This window comes from Hypanus sabinus, chromosome 14, assembly GCF_030144855.1.
Source record: "Hypanus sabinus isolate sHypSab1 chromosome 14, sHypSab1.hap1, whole genome shotgun sequence".
Classification (NCBI taxonomy): Eukaryota; Metazoa; Chordata; class Chondrichthyes; order Myliobatiformes; family Dasyatidae; genus Hypanus; species Hypanus sabinus.
This window is the reverse complement of record NC_082719.1, coordinates 27,528,603-27,541,668: the sequence shown is the minus strand read 5'-3', so window position 1 is coordinate 27,541,668 and position 13,066 is coordinate 27,528,603.

Genomic DNA, 13,066 nt, shown 5'->3' with positions numbered 1-13,066 from the left:
GGCATTCAGGTCTGGCAACCGAGTAAAATACAGGAAGCCCAGGTATAGACAATAGACAATAGGTGCAGAAGTAGACCATTTGGCCCCGTATGATCTCGGAAAAGCCATCTCACATGTGAAGTGGCAATTCCAGACCAAACTGAATCACTGAAGGATGTTTGACAGCTGTGGCAGAATCTTAATACTATTACCTCCTACAAAGCTGAAACAAAGTGACATAAGTGACAATAAAGCTTCTCTCCTATAGGAGCTCAATGACTTTACAAAGCTTTCAAAGGTACATTTAATGTCAGAGAAATGTACGCAATATACATCCTGAAATGCTTTTTCTTCACAACCATCCACAAAAACAGAGGAGTACCCCCAAAAAATAAATGACAGTTAAATGTTAGAACCCCAAAGTCTCCCCAGCTCTCCTCCCTCCTATGTGTAAGCAGCAACAAAGCAACGATCCCCCCCTCCACCAGCAAAAAAATGCATCGGACCGACCACCGAGCACTCAAGCATACAGCAAAGATAGACTCTCAGTACCCCAAAGACTACTCGTTCATCCGCTATTCAACATTTCACAGGCTCTCTCTCTCCCTAATACGGGAGAGAGAGGTGTCTCCATTTTACAGTGAGGGGGAGACATAACAAACAACTTGCTGGTTTACAATGTTATGCTCGTTTTGACCATCAAAGCCTGGAGGCACCTTCACAAACTCCTATGTGGACGATTACCAACTAATCTTGGTTCATTAATTCACTATGCAACTCCTAATTAATCAAAGCTTGCACTTTATTTTCTCTGTACAAATCCCAGGCCAACAACTTAAAATATAAGTTCTACTGTTCCCTCTGTAGCAGTACTCATGCAGACTACTTCTCCAAATTATAACGCCGATATAGAGTTGATGGGTTTTTTCTTTGTGATAGTTTGTCTCTGGAGTACTCATCCCTTTGCATTTGAACGCCCTCATTCTTATATCCTTTCCTTATCAGCTCAAATGCTGCATTTCAAGGTCGTCTGACTGACCTGTTTCAGATTCCCATTGGATATAGCAAAGGGATATACAACTTCATGTCTTAGATTATTGCCTTTTGTTCTTTTTGACTCTAGTTCAAACCAGTCAAGCCAGGTCGCCCAGACACTGGGCTCAGATATTGAGATTACTGCTGCGAACCTGTCATTGTGCACAATAAACAGGTCATCTGAGAATGGTTTCAAGTTTACCAGATCATAAGCAGAAACTCCTTGTTTCCACATTCAATTGCCTGATTAAATTATCCAGAGCAAGATTAATTTCAGCAGTTGACAAAATGGAGGTTACAGAGCAGCTTCACAAAATGGCAACCTTCATTCCTTCATGCATGGGGCAACAGCAAAGACATCTAGTTTTTCTACTTCCACTGTTCTTGACACACTTGAGTTCAATGTTTCCTTCCTTATTTTAATGCCTTCATGGCCAACACCCAATAACCTGTGATTTCAGTCTCTGAGGTTGATGTGGAAAACATTTGGCCCAATACCTGGCCAAATACTAAAGAATTTTGTTGATTTACTGGCTGGAGTGTTCACCAATATCCTTAACCTCTCGTTTCAGCAGTCTGAGGTACACACTTGCTACAAGCAGGCTTCAGTTATACCAGTGTGTAAAAAGAATGAGCTTTCCCCGCTTCAATGACTATCATCTGGTAGTACTTAAATCAACTGTGATGAAATGTTTTGAGAGGTTGATAATGAAGTGCATTGACTCCTGCCTGAGAAGCGTCTTGGATCCACTCCAATTTACCTACTACCACAACAGGTCCACAGCACATGCCCTTTCATTGACTCTTCACTCAACCCTAGAACATGTGGTCAGCAAAGGTGCATACATCAGGAGGCTCTTCGTTGACTATAGCTCTGCATTCAATATTATCATCCTGTCAAAATTAATCAGCAGCCTTCAAGGCCTTGGCCTCAATACTTCCTTGTGCGATTAAATCCTTGATTTCCTCACTTGAAGAGCCCAGTCAGTTAGGAATGGCAACAACATCTGCTCAACCATCTCCATCAGCATAGGTGCACCACAAAGCTGTGTACTTAGCTGCTGCTCTGCTTGCTTTATACTTGTGACTGTGAGGCTAACCACAGCTCCACTGCCATATTTAAATTTGTTAACACCACTATTGTTGTTGGCCGAATCAAAGATAGTGATGGATCAGCATATAAGAGGGAAACAACCCCTTATGTGCTGATTTGCCACCATCTTTGATTCAGCCACAGCAACAACCTCTCACTCCTCACTCAATGTCAACAAGACCAAAGGAGCTGATTATTGACTTGAAGAGGAGGAAACCAGAGGTCCAAAAGCCAGTCCTCATCAGAGATTCAGAGGTACAGAGGGTCAGCAATTTCAAATAGTTCAGTGTTATCATTTCAAAGGATCTGGCCTGGGTCCAACAAGTAAGTGTTACTACAAAGAAAGCACATCAGCACCTCTACTGCCTTAGAAGTTTGCAAAGATTTGACGTGTCATCTAAAGTTCTGACAAACTTCTATAGATATGTGGTAGAGAGTATATTGCCTGGTTGCATCATGGTCTGGTATGGAAACATGAATGCCCTTGAATGGAAAAGCCTGCAAAGATTAATGGATATGGCCCAGTCCATCATAGGTAAAGCTGTTCCCACCATTGAGCACAGCTACACGGAACACTGTTACAGATGTTACGAACCCCGTAACTGGGTCACTTACCAGCAAAGATAGAGACGTCCGTTGAAGTCTGATGATACTATTTTTAACAGTATTAGTAAAAATACACGAAAATAATATCAATGCAAATATACAGATAATATACGTCATCAACACTAAACCTAAAAGTGCGGGTATAATAATAATAATAAGAAACAAGCTCTATCGTTGTCTAGGGGATAATGAATTGTCCGATGGAAATATAAAGTTCGCTTCAGTTCCCATAGGCTGCCGTCGTTTGTTTGTCGCTGTGTTGCAATTGTTGGAGAGAGAGAGAGATAGGAGAATGGGAACAGTTACCGCTAAGTGTTTTGCCAACCTTCCTTTATGATTTCGATCCATTGGTGTCTCGTTGGTGTGGCTGTTCAAGTGTGACCTCTCCTTTAGCTAAACCGTTCTTCCGTGATGAGCCCGCCACCCAGGCAAGGGAGGACACACACGAATTCTCATCGGCTTCGCTATAAAACGCTATCACTGGATTTCTAGTGTTTCTCCTGGTGTGTCTAAGGGGTGTTCCCCAGACCCCTCTTTTATCCTCACTCACGGGGTCTCAGATGTCAATCAGGTTGGGGTGATGCAATCCCTCAACCAGACCACTCTGGTTGTCCCTGAGGGGTTTCAATGAATAGTACAGTACTCAATACACAATTCTTTATCCAAGAGACAATAGCAGTAATCAGTGGTTCCGTTCCGCTTTGTTAGGAGGTATTCCCCTACCTTGTGTATTCTGCGTTGTCTATGGCAGCTGCCTTTGCTGTGATACTGTGCCTTGCTCTCTCATTATTGACATGATGTGTATCTCTCTCATTTCCTGGGTCTCAGACCTGAAATAATAGCGATCTTGCAATTCTCAAAAAGGAGGGGGCGACTTTGCACCCTTCGGCCCCTCAGAGTTGCTCCACATTTGTAACACCCGCATCCTTCTAAGGATTTTTGCCACAGGTAAAAATTAACTAATACAGAGTCTTACAGGATTTCAGAATCTAACACAATACAAAAAGTTTTTCTTTCACTACATAGTAATACAGTTATACATTCAATTCAGCATCTAAAGAGCGATTACATTGTCACTTCCTTTAATATCTTAATATCTTGTACCTTATTAAATACCTGTAGCATCAGACTCCAATTTAATAACCACCTATGTTTATTCCTTTTCTTCAGCAAAACAAAACTAAAGAGTTGTGATCTTAGCCTACGTGTATATTACAAAAGTTTATGAAAATACTAATCTTTATTTTACTTTCAAACTTAACAGTCAATCGTCCATGGTGTTGTCTTTATTATTTACATGCTTTATCGAAATCCCTTAAAACCGGATCCTGTTATTTAAAGTGGCATCCCGTCAACCCTCGCCCCTTTTCCAGTCAACTCCCACGTGGTTAGCTTGTGTACCAGTGTGGAATAGGCTTTTGCATGCTCCGTTCATAGGAGTTATTTTATCAACAATGTTTTCCAAACTTAGTCCATTTTCTGAACTTCCACACAATTCTTGATCTTTAAGCAAGTCATTAGTTTTATCTTCAGGACCCTTCATTCTATTAGTTTTCAGTTTAATATCTGCAAGCGATCTCTCTTTGTCCAAACAATATTTCAAATTCTGCCTCTTCACAGCACACCCTTGAATAACATTAGCGCGTGGGGCACCTTTACATTCCAAATCAAATTGTAATTGATTCACAGGCACCGTGTTAACAAGCCATTGTCCCTTCAGCCTGGTTCCTGCTTCTGACACCAATCCAGATATTAAAGTTTCTTCATTCAGTTTAGGAACTACACTTTTCCCTTTCCCTTCAATAATAATATCCACATCGCCACCTTTTATCTCCTCACTAACTTTAACACACCTTCGAACACAAACAACTGGGAATTCTCACTTCCCACTGGTACCAAGGTTAACCCTTTCTTCACTGAACCAAGTCCATCTGACCCACAAGGACTGCATTTCTTTTTAACTGAATCAAATACCTCAGACTTTTCCTGAGTTTCATTACTACGTTCAGTACCATGTGTATCCACATCTTGAACACACTCAAACGGGACATCTGCCTCTTCCTGGCTTTCAATACCCATCCCCTTTTCCCCTGATCCTCCCAGTTACTCTCTGGGCAACTCCCTTCCGGAGTAAACTCAACCCCGTGGGCTGAAACAACCTCATCTGCCAACCCAGCAGACTCCTTCAAGGTAATGGCATCCTTTTCATCTAGGACTGCCCTTATTTCATTATCGGGAACACCTTTAAAATTTTCAACTTCTTCAAACAGTTCTGTCAAGCCAGACAGATCATCCATGTCCAACCCTGGACCCTCTAACAGCCTTATCTGTTTCTCATTTTTACTCTATAAATTTCCTCCTGGCTAAGGGTAGGTCTACCTCCTCTCCTTTACTCTCTTTCACCTCCCTATTCTCCGTTTTACCACCCTCTAGCCCCTCTTGGCACAGGGTCGGTAAAAACGTCTCAGCCAAATCGATACTGGCCTGAATTAAACTGATCTCTTTCTCAGCTGCCTTTCTCGACATGCGGCGAGTGATCGCACATGCGGGATAGATCTTGGAATCTAGGGGCGGGTCCTCAACACTTACAGGCTGGCTCGTCCGCTTCATGGCTGACCAAACCTCACCCCCGGCTAAATCGTTACCCAGAAGGACGTCTACGTCAGCTCTCGGAAGTTCTGATCACACCCCTATTTCAACTGGTCCAGATACCAGCTCACAATTTATAATGATCCTATGCAAAGGTACAGCTTCCGTCCCTCCTCCTATGCCTCTCAAAGTTACCTCTCCCATCTCAGGACCAAAATCTAGTACCTTACTGAGTATCAATGACTGTTCAGCTCCAGTATCTCTCCAGATCCACACTGGAACTGGGGTTTCTCCCTCTTTCACAGATACGGTCCCTTCTGAAATAAATTTCTCACGCCCCTCTCGTATTCTATCTACCTGGGGCTTTCTCGTCGATTTACTGATCAACACAATACATCCTGTAGGGACTGCTGCTTTCCCTTTTCCTGTCTCTTTCCTCGGAGCAGATCACTTAGATGCAATATGACCCCCCTTTCCACAATTAAAACAGGTCAAGCCAGGACCCCTCCTGCCGTCTTGCCTTTCCTCCTCCTTAATTTTACCACTAGCTCCTGGCTGAATCTCTGCCTCAGCTGGCGGGCTTTCTCTACCATTCCCACGGTCTTTCTGGTAACTTTTATTTGAGGAAAACTTTGTCTTGTGGGTTAGGGCATATTCATCTGCGAACCTGGCAAATTCGGATATGGACTTATTCGGCATCTCGTTCAAATACATCCGGATATCATCCGAAACACAACCTTTAAATTCCTCAATCAGAATTAACTCCCTTAAAGGCCGAAAATCCTCTTCCACCATTTCTGCTGCACACCAACGATCCAAGAGCACAACCTTCTCATAGGCAAACTCTGCATACATCTGATTCCACACTTACTTTAAATTTCTGAGCTTTTGTCTATAGGCCTCAGGTACCAATTCATAGGCCCGAAGAGTGGCCTCCTTTACTTTCTCATAATTCTCATACACCTCCTCCTCCACAGACAATGCCGCAGATGCTCGTTGTGCCTTCCCTTTTACCACACTTTGTAACAACGCCACCCACTGATCTCTGGGCCACTTCTGACTCACTGCCACCTTTTCAAAATGCAAGAAATAACTATCAACATCCATCTCCTTGAACGGAGGTACTAACCTAAACTCCCTACTAACATTAAAACTCTCCTCTCAGTCTGGCCCTTGAGCTCTTTGCTCTTTCCTTAACTTCTCCAGGTCCATCTCATGTTGCCTCTGTTTCTCCTTCTCCTCATACTCCCTCTGCTTTTCAGCTCTTTCCATCTCCTTTTCAGCACTTTCCTTCTCCTTTTCAGCTGCTTCCAGCTGTTTTAACCTAATTTCATGTTTCAACCTTAGTTTTTCCAACTCTTAACTGTGCCGTCCCACTAGCTGGTACCTTTTCAGGGATATTTTCCAATACCTCAGCCGAAAACACATTCTTCACAATATAATACTGAGTTGTGGCCCTCCGCACCTCCTGCTTTTTCATTGACAACCTCACCTCTGCGAGATTTAGTCCTTTCGCAATATTTATCAAGTTCAACTTTGTGGCAGCCTCTAGTGCCTCTGGAGTAGAGTTTTTTATAAATTCGTCTATGTCCATCTTTGCTGGTTTCCCGTCCGGTTACCTGCGCAACCAGATCCAAGTTTGGACTTAAAAGCCCGATTTACTGGCCCTCCAATTTGGTATCAAACCTCAAGACGAGGCCCCAAGTTGTTACGAACCCCGTAACTGGATTACTTACCAGCAAAGATAGAGATGTCCATTGAAGTCTGATGATACTATTTTAAACAGTATTAGTAAAAATACACAAAAATAATATCAATGCAAATATAAGATAATATACGTCGTCAACACTAAACCTAAAAGTGCGGGTATAATAATAATCAATAAGAAACAAGCTCTATTGTTGTCTAGGGGATAATGAATTGTCCGATGGAAATATAAAGTTCATTTCAGTTCACACAGGCTGCCGTCGTTTGTCGCTGTGTTGCAATTGTTGGAGAGAGAGAGAGGTAGAAGAATGGGAACAGTTACCGCTAAGTGTTTTGCCAACCTTCCTTTATGATTTCGATCTGTCGGTGTCTCGTTGGTGTGGCTGTTCAAGTGTGACCTCTCCATTAGCTAAACCGTTCTTCCGTGATGAGCCCGCCACCCAGGCAAGGGAGGACACACACAAATTCTCATCGGCTTCGCTATAAAATGCTATCACTGGATTTCTAACGTTTCTCCTGGTGTGTCTAAATGTCTAAGTCTGGTGTTCCCCAGACCCTCCTTTTATCCTCACTCACGGGGTCTCAGATGTCAATCAGGTTGGGATGATGCAATCCCTCAGCCAGACCACTCTGGTTGTGTATCTCTCTCATTTCCTGGATCTCAGACCCGAAATAATAGCGATCTTGCGATTCTCAAAAAGGAGGGGGCGACTTTGCACCCTTCGGCCCCTCAGAGTTGCTCCACATTTGTAACACAGAAAAGCATCATCCTTCATCAAGGATCTGCACCTTCTGTGCTATGCTGTCTTCTCACTGGTGCCATCAGGGAGAAAGTACAGATACCTCAGGACTCACACCACCAAATTCAGGAGCAGTAATTACCCCTCAGCCATCGGGCTCTTGAACCAGAGGGGATAACTTAACTTGCCTAATCACTGAACAGTTCCCACTACCTATGGACTCACTTTCAAGGACACTTCATCTCATGTTCTTGATATTTATTATTATTCTTTTTTTTTCTCTTTGTTTTTGCACTGTTGCCTTTTGTACTTTGATTGTTTGTCCTGTTAAGGGTGGTCTTTCATTGATTCTATTGTGTTTCTTGTATGTACAATGAATTTCTGCAAGAAAATAATTCTCAGGATTGTGTATGATAACATATATATACATTGATAATAAATTTACTTTTAACTCTGAACCAAATTGTTCACATCAGCGTTAGCAGAAATTGGAATGAGTGTTAAAGCAAGCTTTAACCAGTGATTATAATCTGCACGTTTGTATTTTCCAGTTTAAGAAAAATGCCTGAAACTCAATTACGTAGCAGAACAGTTTTGTATGTTACGTGACAGAATTTTGTTAAAAATCTGTTAGCATTACAATGTAAGGTACATGGCTATGCCTCACTCTGTTGTCTAATTATGTCTCCTTATAATGCTTACTTTGATGAAACTGGGAACAAAATTGTATTTCCTCATCGAGACTTGTAAGTTTGTAAACTGGTTGCGGCTTGCACTTTGAAACAGGCCTTAATTAAAGAGTTGCAGATTACCTATGGTGCATTTTATAAGAGACCTCGCTAGGCCCACAGCCATGAGTCCAACATGACCGTTTTCTAGGCAGGTTTATTCCTTAAGTGTTCTTCTTGAGAAAAATTTTCCAACTCTTCTGATGTCCTGAAGATCACTCTTCCAACTGACTCTCCAGGCTCTGCATTCACCTACTCTCACCCAGCCAGTGCTTCCTCTTCCTCTAATTCTCAAAATACTCCTACTTATTCCCTCCATTATCTTCAGTGTCTATCACAATATAGTCACCTGCAGTGCTTGTGGGGAGGCCCTATTCTAAGCAGAGTGTTATTTATTTATTTGGCCATGCAGCGTGGAGTAGGCCCTTTGAGCCACTCCGTCACGGCAACCCCTCAACCCAGTTCACCCTAACCTAATTATGGGACAACATTCAATGACTAATTAACCTACACTGTACACCTTCGGACTGTGGTAGGAAACCGGAGCACCTGGGGAAAATTCGCGCTTTCCACAAGGAGGATATACAGAGACTCCTTACAGAATGGCTCTGGAATTGAAGTCTGAGCTCCAAAACGCCCCGTGCCACCATAGTGTCATGCTGACTGCTATGTCTTCATGGCACGCTTTGCTGCTTGGAAGGAAACCAACAGCAAGATTTGCCAGCACCACTCCAAACTCTACTTCCCACAAACTACTCACTGCTTTCTGCAGTGCCATTCTGACACACCTTTTCAACTACTTCAGTTGCTAAGTTATTGAGTCTGTGACAACTCTGTCAGCCATTGAGTTGGAGCCGGGGAGGAGTCGTGCTTATGATATGCTTTATAATAGGCAGTCAATTGTTTGGCAATGTCAATTCACTTAAAAAAACTGTCTGCATTAAGTGGAAACAGAACATAACTGAAGTCAGACCAAAGCAGAGTGATTTGTTCAGAAAATAAAAGGCCTGGAAAGTAATAAACAGATTATAAGCATAAATATCAAATGTTAAATATTTGATATTTAACATTCTGGACACAAGATTTGGATGAAATTCAATGTCCACGATGAGTGCGAGTCTACAGGGGTTTTCATTGGCTTCTATCTTAGGGGCTTTGCTTTACTTTGCACTTATAGCAGGTGGACCAACTGGTGCTCTGGTGCAGTCGGAACAATCTGGAGCTGAACATGCTCAAGACAAAGGAGATGATAGTGGATTTCAGGAGACATCCCCCCGTTATGTCCCCCTTCACAGTCCTCGACAGCCCTGTGTCCACCGTGGAGAACTTCAGGTTCCTGGGAACCACCATCTCTCAGGATCTGAAGTGGGAGCAGAACATCAGCTCCATCCTGAAGAAGGCCCAGCAGCGGATGTACTTCCTGCGGCTCTTGAGGAAATATGGTCTGCCTCAGGAATTGCTGCTGCAGTTCTATACTGCAGTCATTGAGTCTGTCCTGTGCACCTCCATCACTGTGTGGTTTGGAGCCGCCACCAAGCAAGATAGAACCAGACTACAGCGCACAGTGAGGACTGCCGAGCGCATCATTGGAGCCTCCCTGCCCTCTATTGTGGACCTGTACTCTTCCAGGTTGAAGAAGAGGGCGGGGAACATCATAAAGGACTCCTTCCATCCTGCGCATGGACTGTTTGAACTGCTTACGTCTGGTAGGCACTTCAGATCCCTCCAGACTAAGACTAATAGGCACTGGAGAAGTTTTTTCCCTACTGCGGCCACTTTGCTGAACAGTTAACTGCCAGTTAACTGTCGGCTAACTATTACTTGGATTGCAATACTTGTATGTATAATCTATATTTTCATTTATATTTATCATTATTATTGTTATGAGCAGAGAGACAACATCTGCCGGAAGTAAATCCCTTGTGTGTGTACAGGTACTTGGCGATTAAAGTCTGATTCTGATTCTGATTACTAAACTGAATAAACAAACAACTAATCCAATAGCTAAACATATAATACGAATGGTTTCAATTGCATACATTTTTTAGATTGAATAAATTTATCCTATCAAGTCCTATTATATCCAATTTTTTTTCTTCCAACCATCCAGAACTGATCAAGCTTTTCTTTTCTGAAAAATGAAGGGAATAACATGTTTTCGTGATTTATTCATGGATAACTGTCTCATGCCTTTTGAACAATTGTCTAATAAATATAATTTGCCTAGATCACATTTTTTTAGATATTTACAGATTAGAAACTTTTTGAATGTTATTTTACCTAGTTTTACAATACCATATCAAACTGAAATTACAGAAAAAAATTAAGTTTAAACCCCTATCAGAAGAACTTAATTGCAATTATTTATGACCTGATTACAAAAATATGTCTAGGTACATCTGATAAAATTAAGAAATAATGGGAATGAGAACTTAAGGTATCTTTATCTATAGAGAAATGGGAGAAAGTTCTCCAACTAGTTAACACTTCTTCAATGTGTGTTGGACACGCTTTGATACAACTTGAGGTGGTTCATAGGGCCCATATGTCCAAGGATGAGTTAGCTTGTTTTTATTGCCATATAAATCCTATCTGTGACAGATGTAATTCTGAGGTAGCTTCCTTGACACTTATGTTCTGGTCTTGTCCTCTTTTGGAAAAATATTGGATAGACATTTTTGATATTATTTCAGAAGTTTTGCATATTGATTTACAACCTCAAACTATTACTACAATTTTTGAATTACCAGTGATGGACTCTAGTCATTTATCTCCTTCAGCTTGCTGTTTGATTGCATTTGTTACATTAATAGCCAGAAGATCCATTTTATTTAAATGGAAAGATTCTAATCCCACTACTACATTTCAATGATTTTCCCAAACTATAACATGTTTAAACTTAGAAAAAATTAGGACTGACACTATTGACCCTTCGGTTAAATTTGAAGAAACTTGGAGACCATTTATTCAACATTTTCATATGATGTAAGCTGACCTTTTCCAAATCCTTCTCAATAATTCCAAAATTCCAGGAAGACCTTCTTAGTTGCTGCTGCTGCTGTGAGGTCCGGGACTCTGCTGGGAAGAACAGGGCCCCCAGTCCTCAGGGTCACGTTGCCAATGGCCGTTGGTGGGGCCGTCTTAATATGCTTGGCAGAGGATGGTGCTCGGAGAAGCTGTGCCAGAGGGGATGGTCGTCGGCTCAGAGGTTCGACAGATTCAGAGTCTTTTCGATGGACGCAGTTCTCTTTCAGTGTGTGCTGCGTCTGCGAGGTTGAGTCGGGTGGCGCCCTGGAAGTCCATAGCGGGGTACTCCCTTCTGCCGCCAGCGTGGGATGGCGAGTCTGTCGGGACCCTGGGGATTTGTGGAAACTGTGGTGATTTCTTTTGAACTTACAGTCCTTTAACATCTTGGACTATTTTTACTGTGCCTATAGTCTGTTTTTTATCCATTATGCTATTGTTTGCACTGTTGTAACTATATGTTGTAATTATGTGGTTTTGTGTAGGTCTTGTAGCTTTAGTTTTTGGTCTTGTTTGTCTGGTGGATTTGGAGCTCCTTTCTGGGGAACGTGCTAGACAGTAGTGCGATATTAAAATGCAGCAGCCTGTCCGGACTCTGGACTGGGGATTGCCAAATGTTATGTGGATTTTCTGGTGTAATCTGTTTTGTCATATGCCTTTGTGATATCATTCTGGGGGAACATTGTCTGATTTTTTAACTGCATTGCATTTATGGTTTCTAAATGACAATAAACTGAATCTAAATCTGAATTACTTTTTGTTCGTGTATAGGGGAGCGGAGTTAATGACAAATAATGATTTTAGCCGATGAAACATGGCAGCCCGACTTTTGTTTTGTTTTAGCTTTTTTTTAGTTGAGGGGAACTTTTTTTAAATAAAATTTTAAAATCTTTTTCATATTCAGTTATTAAGAGATTGGGAGGCTTAAATTACACATGTTACTGGGAGTCTATGTCTGTATACATTAACCGTTATTAATGTAATCCGGATCTCTTCGTGTCACTATCATTGTTATGTTTATCAACTCAAAACTTAATAAAAAAGATTGAGAAAGAAAAGATTATAAGCATAAAATCATGCTTAGATTCTCTCAACAGTGTGGTTATCAGGATTAACTAACATGGAATTTACCCAGTTGTTTGGACTCTTACTGGGAAAAGCATTGTTAATATTTGCAACCTTTAAGAAACTAAATTGAAAATCTGTTAGAATTGTATTTGATGGAAATAACCCAGATCAGATTTTCATTTAAGTGGTCTGTAATTTCCTACAAGAGGTGATGTGCAAAGGCTAAATATTTTTTCCTAAATCTGAAGCAGCAATGGCATTTTATCTTTGAAAGTAATTTCAAGGTTATCTTACAAAGCTAACTAATTTTAGAATTCTATGAAGTAAAAGTTGGATATTTCTATTGACTGTAGGCTTTGTGCTCACATTGGAATGAGACATATCCATTATTCTTGATCAGGCAACCTTATGGCTTTTTGTCACTTCAGAACAATCTCATAATGGATTGAAAATGTCAGCGCATTATGAAGTCAACAACTTCTATCTGTAAAAGCTTT